This window comes from Lampris incognitus, chromosome 9 (genome assembly GCF_029633865.1).
Source record: "Lampris incognitus isolate fLamInc1 chromosome 9, fLamInc1.hap2, whole genome shotgun sequence".
NCBI lineage: Eukaryota > Metazoa > Chordata > Actinopteri > Lampriformes > Lampridae > Lampris > Lampris incognitus.
The window spans coordinates 58843818-58849499 of NC_079219.1; positions in this window are offsets into that span (position 1 = coordinate 58843818).

Genomic DNA, 5682 nt, shown 5'->3' on the forward strand with positions numbered 1-5682 from the left:
GTACAGTGAATCACACAGTACAGTGAACCACACAGTACAGTGAAGTACACAGTACAGTGAACCGCACAGTACAGTGAAGTACACAGTACAGTGAAGTACACAGTACAGTGAAGTACACAATACAGTGAACCACACAGTACAGTGAAGTACACAGTACAGTGAACCGCACAGTACAGTGAAGTACACAGTACAGTGAAGCACACAGTACAGTGAACCACACAGTACAGTGAAGTACACAGTAGAGTGAAGTACACAGTACAGTGAAGCACACAGTACAGTGAACCACACAGTAGAGTGAAGTACACAGTATAGTGAAGTACACAGTACAGTGAAGTACACAGTAGAGTGAAGTACACAGTACAGTGGGAATTGAGTTTGTGATGCATAGTAGCTGAATTCACTTAGGAGTAGGTGAGAAGGGGCAGGTAAAAATAAGTGTGTACTTCCTGCTACTGCTTTTCCAACATGTGACACATAATCTGGTGTATATGGAGAGACTTGTCTGCTGAGTTGGATGTGTGGATTTGTTGATCACTTCACATTACCGGCAGTGGATTGTGTGTATGTTATATCCTGCTTATTTATATGTTGGAAATAAATCATCATTCAGTCATTCACCACAAAAGATCCGTCCATCCATCCATCCATGCTGTCGGGCCGGACACCCTGGACACTTCCACCTCTTGTCAGGGTACATAAAGATGGGTTTCGGTCCTGCTCGTGGCTGTCTCGAGTCACCCGACTCTGGGGACAGCACATCATCCGTGACAGGTGTCGTCTTTGACACATCACTGTGTTTCTGGTGTCACATGTCCGCATTTTCGATTCAGTCTCAGAGCTCCCGAGCGAACGGCACAGGATCTCGCATTAGCTTCGGCAGGCATGTTGGTGTTTTTCCCCCTCGATGAAATCACTTTTCAGCTGCACGAGTGTGCAGAAGTGATGACTGAGGGGCACGAAATGCAAACCTGAAAAGCAAATTCATCCGACGGCAGAAACGGGAAGATGCGTAACACCTATATTGGGTGTTCAAGGTCCTCCAACCCGTACGACAACATGGGTCGTATACCCTCTAATACCACCCACAGGAGCGTTTCCTACATTAGCGCCCCCTACCGGCGGCAGGAGATATGCCACAGATACTTTTCGCCTCTGTGCATTGTGGGTTTTTATCTACTTGTTGACATCCTGACAGACAGGCTGATGAAGGTAGGCCGTCAGTAAGTAGTGATAAAAACGACGTGAGAACAACACAATATGTAGTCAGTGCGTTTTTGTGTTGTTTCGCCGTCTAGTATAGCAACTAAGATGGCTATTGGCAGCGCGACCGCTAGAGGGCGCCTAACTCTGAAACGTAACTATAGGTCGTAATAAGCCGCTTGTACGAACGACCTGCGGGGTGGTGTTTTGGTGGAGGACAACAGCCTCTCAAGTTGTGTTGAAACACAAAACGAGTGGCCAGAGACAGAACCGGAGGACAACAAACCGAGCTTCGCCCCGCCGAGACCAAGCGGGGGTGCGTCGACCTTGTTCGTGAAAAGGGTCTATCAGAAATGTTTGCACAGGATTGTTTAACTCCTTTAAATTGTTGAGTTCGGACTCTCCGAGGTTGTACGGTTTTAAGTTTCCCCTTGCAGAAAAACCATGGAAAGCATTCTATTGTGCGTCACACACGCTCTAAATAAACCCTTCGGCAAGCCAAAATGCTTTCAAGCCACAGATTGTGTTGAAGGCCTTCGTGTTGTTGGCTTGTATGCATGTGTGTGTCTGTGGCTGTGTGTCTGTATCTGATCCTGAGTGTGAGCGTTAGAAGGTGTGAGGGTTGGGGGTCAATTCAATTCCACTCCGTCAATTCAGGAGATCCATTGAAATTCAATGCCGCTCACACCCTGGATATCCTGTTCCTGTGACAGCGACCTTGACACAGCCGGCCTACGCCGCACGTACGTGCTCGCGACACCTCTCTACCTACCTAATATAGGAATTCTATCAACCGCTCACGAGGCGTTTCTATATATATATATATATATAGAAACTTCTAGATTTGGATAAAGCAAACAAAAAAAGCAAGCTTGCGTGTCTTGATGACAGGAGCTCCCTCTGATCCTCACCCTCCGTCTTCACGGCTTGTTTCTGTGCCTCTGTGTGAAGGGCACGTAGTGACAGACGGCTGAGAGTCTACTGTTACCGCGAGGTGACACATATAGTTAGGTGCTCCTTCGCAGCAATCGGGCGGCCCTGTTGTTCCTTGCACCTCAATATTACTTCCGTTATTGCATCAGTCGTCCCCGCTTCGCTGTCACGGCGCAGATTCCTGAACATTCGTTTAGCTTGGCGAGTTAATTCCCTGGGTCTACTTAATGAATAAAGTATTCCGATTCTCTCTCGTTTCTCCTCAGGGTATGTACAGCTGCTGTAGCTTTGAAGATGAAACGGCGCCGGGCGGGACCAAATCTTTGCCCACCCATCATCACGGCGCCATGGTTTCGGTCCAGCCCCAGTCTCTTGTCGTCACAACGTCCGTGACCAGCCCGGTCATGGCCCTGGCGCAGCAGCAGCAACAACCACAGCAGCAGCAGCCGCAGTACAAAACGCCTCTGCCGGGCTCTCCTCCCACCGTGGTGCATTCTGGGTCAGCGCTGGGGCCCTCCAACGCCCCCATCGTTGGTGCGCCCCTGCCCTGCTCTACCTTTTTGCCTCGGCCAGACCGCAGATTGGCCGTGGTGGACCGTTGGAGGCTGCCCAAATCTGCAACAGCAACCAACCCTATGGCAGTACGCGGGGCCATAGCAGACATGGGACCCTTTGCCCAGAAGGTTCCCCCAAACTGGGCTTCAACTGCTGGAGGTGGTGGGGGGCTAGATGGCTATAAGAGATACTATGGTCCCATTGACCCTGAGGGACTGGGGCCCTGCATGGAGCAGCAGGCAGGGTCCCAGACCCCCAAGACTATGCCTAGGGGCCACCCCCAGCCTCCTCCAGCCAGTGTGGCCTTCTATTCAGAGAAGGGGATGGACCATGGGGTGGGGAAGAGGGCAATGGGAGGTGGCAGTGGAGGAGGTCAGGGGAAAGGTGGGGTGAAATCTCTGGGCACACCCAGACTGCCTCCTAAGAGTCAGGCCCCGCTGCCTCCTAACCCCCCACTGCCACACCCCTCTCCCCCTCTCCCCTCATCCTTCTGGAGAAAGCGAAGGCCCAAGAAGTCTAAGGAGCTCGGAGGGCCCCTGTACGAGAATATTCTGCCATTGGGGCGGAGAGGAGGAGGGAGGAGGGCACGCCCCCTCTCTCCCCCTCTCTCCCTTCCTATGCCCATGCCCCTCAGTCCCACCTACTCCCCGCCTTCTCCCTCTGCCTCCCTGCCCTACACATCCTCCTCATCTTCCTCCACCACTTCCTCCACATCCACCTCCTCATCGGCTTCCTCCTCACGCTCGACCTCGCCCACCTACTCATACAGCTCCTCCAGGAGCACACGGGACAGGACCGGGGGAATGGACGAAGAGGATGACGATGATGACGAAGAGCTGACAGAGGAGTCAAGCCTGCTTCTTGGGCGGGGGAGAGAGAGGGAACGCTCACTCATCCGCCCTCGCTCTCTCAGCCACGGCCGCGTGCCCCCACCCATACCACCGAGGAAACCGCGTACCTCCTGGGGAGAGCGAGAAAGGGAGCGGGAGAGGGAGCGAGTGGGGAGCCAACTGTCGCAGCTCCAAGAGTGGTGGGCAGGCTGGAGTGAGCGAGAGAGAGACAGAGGGGGGGCCGGGGGAGACACTGAGCGGCAAAAGAGAGAGAAGAAGAGGAGAAAAGAGAAGGAGAAAGAGAAAAAGAAAAAGAAGAAGAACAAGAAGAGGAAAAAGAGGGAGGAGAGAGAGCGGGAAAGAGAGCGGGAAAGGAAGCGGCGGAAGGTGAAAAAGAAGAAGAAGAAGGCAATGAAGACCAAGAAGAGGAAGAAGTCAACAGGGGGGAAGCACTCCGAGCCGGAGGAGGGAGACGTGGAGGCGGAGGGGGAGGTGGAGGGGGAGAGGGAGGGAGGGATGCAAGAATATTCCTCCTTCTCCACCCAGTACCGGGGAACATTTGGTGAGAAGGGGCGAGACGCTGCATGGGAAGGAGATAGGCAGAGGGCGAGGAGAGAGGGAGGGGAGGAACAGGGGAATGACCGGGAGGAGGAGGAGAGTAGTAGGAGCAGGGTGAAGCGGCTCAAACAATCACGCCCACCTTCCCGACACCGAACCCCGAGCAAACGTTACCCCAACCTCAACAAACTCCCAGCGTCCGTCAAGTTCTGGGTGACCGGCAACGGAGGAGGAGGACATGACTCGAATACGCCCCCAACCTCCCTCCACCCGCTCCTTCCATCCTCCAAACGGCGGAGAAGTGGCGGAGGGGAGAGAGAAGAGGGCGGACGAGGAGGGGAGCGGCGCCCTCTGCTGATGCACTACGATAGAGAGAGGACGCCGACTAGAGAGGGCCTTTCCTTCCATGAGTGGGACTCGGAGGATGATGATGATGATGAGGAAGATGATGATGAGGAGCAGGAGAGGGTGAGAGAGCGCGTGGAGGAGAGGGCGAGGAGGGCAGGTAGGGGCGCGATATCCGAGTCAGAGCGGGACAGGGCCCAGCCGGAGGAGAGCTACTCGGACGAGGGCTCGTCTGGGGAGTTTGGCCGCTTTGAGAGGTACTGGGACGGAGGGGGTACTGGGGGGAGTGGGACAGGGATAGGCGGCATTGGAGGAGGGGGCTGGTTCTTTGGGACTTACCCCTCCAGAGAAAAAGGGGGCAGTATCAACAGCAGAGATGATTCCCTGCTGGGGACACGGGCAGAAGGCTGGATGGGAGGAGATTTCTGGGGCTCAGGGCCAGGAGTAGGATGGGGATCAGGGGGAGGGAGCGGAGGGCTGGGCTCTCAGTGGCCTCCCCCTCCTGCTGTCCTCCCACCTCCAAGAAGGTACTGGTCCATGGACAAGATCCCTGTGAAGGGAGAGAAAAGGAAGAGTGGAGGTGGGAGGGCCAAGGGGCGATCCAGGGAGAGAGATGACCAGGAGGTTGGAGGAGCCAGCATGTGCTCCTGTAGCCTTTATCCCCACCCACACCCTTACCCACACCCCCACGGCCGCTCCCATACCTCCCACTCCAAGAGAGGAGCCACGGCCCTCTCCCACAGCCAGGAGGAGCTGCTTCCCCACTGCCACAGCTTCAGCGGCGGCTCTCGTCCCAAGCCCCTTTCCCCCAAACCAGACCCTAGCCAGGTCAAGTCAGGCAGCCAGTCAAACCTCAGCACACAGGCCCCCGACCACCCCGCTCAGCCCTCGCCGCCGCCACCGTCCCAACAGCCCACCGTGTCTCCCACCTCCCTCCCAAGACCCATTCCTCCTCCCCCTTCCTCAGCCTCCGTCTCACCCCCATCTGGGGTAGGGATGACAGGTCAGGGCCAAGCTCAGGCCTCGGCCAGCGCAAAACTTCAGTACCAGAGACTGCGCTCAGTGCCCCAGCCAAGGAGGTTCTACTCCCCTCACCTGCCACTCAAAGCCAAGAGCCTTTGCTCCCGCCGAGGCTCCGCCCACTTCTCCAGCCTGGAGAGCGAGGTATGACAGGGGGAGACGAGAGAGGGAGACGTGCGAGCGGGTACCGCCGCTAATGACCACCGTGGTGCTGTGGCAACCGGAGCCGGGGTCGACACTA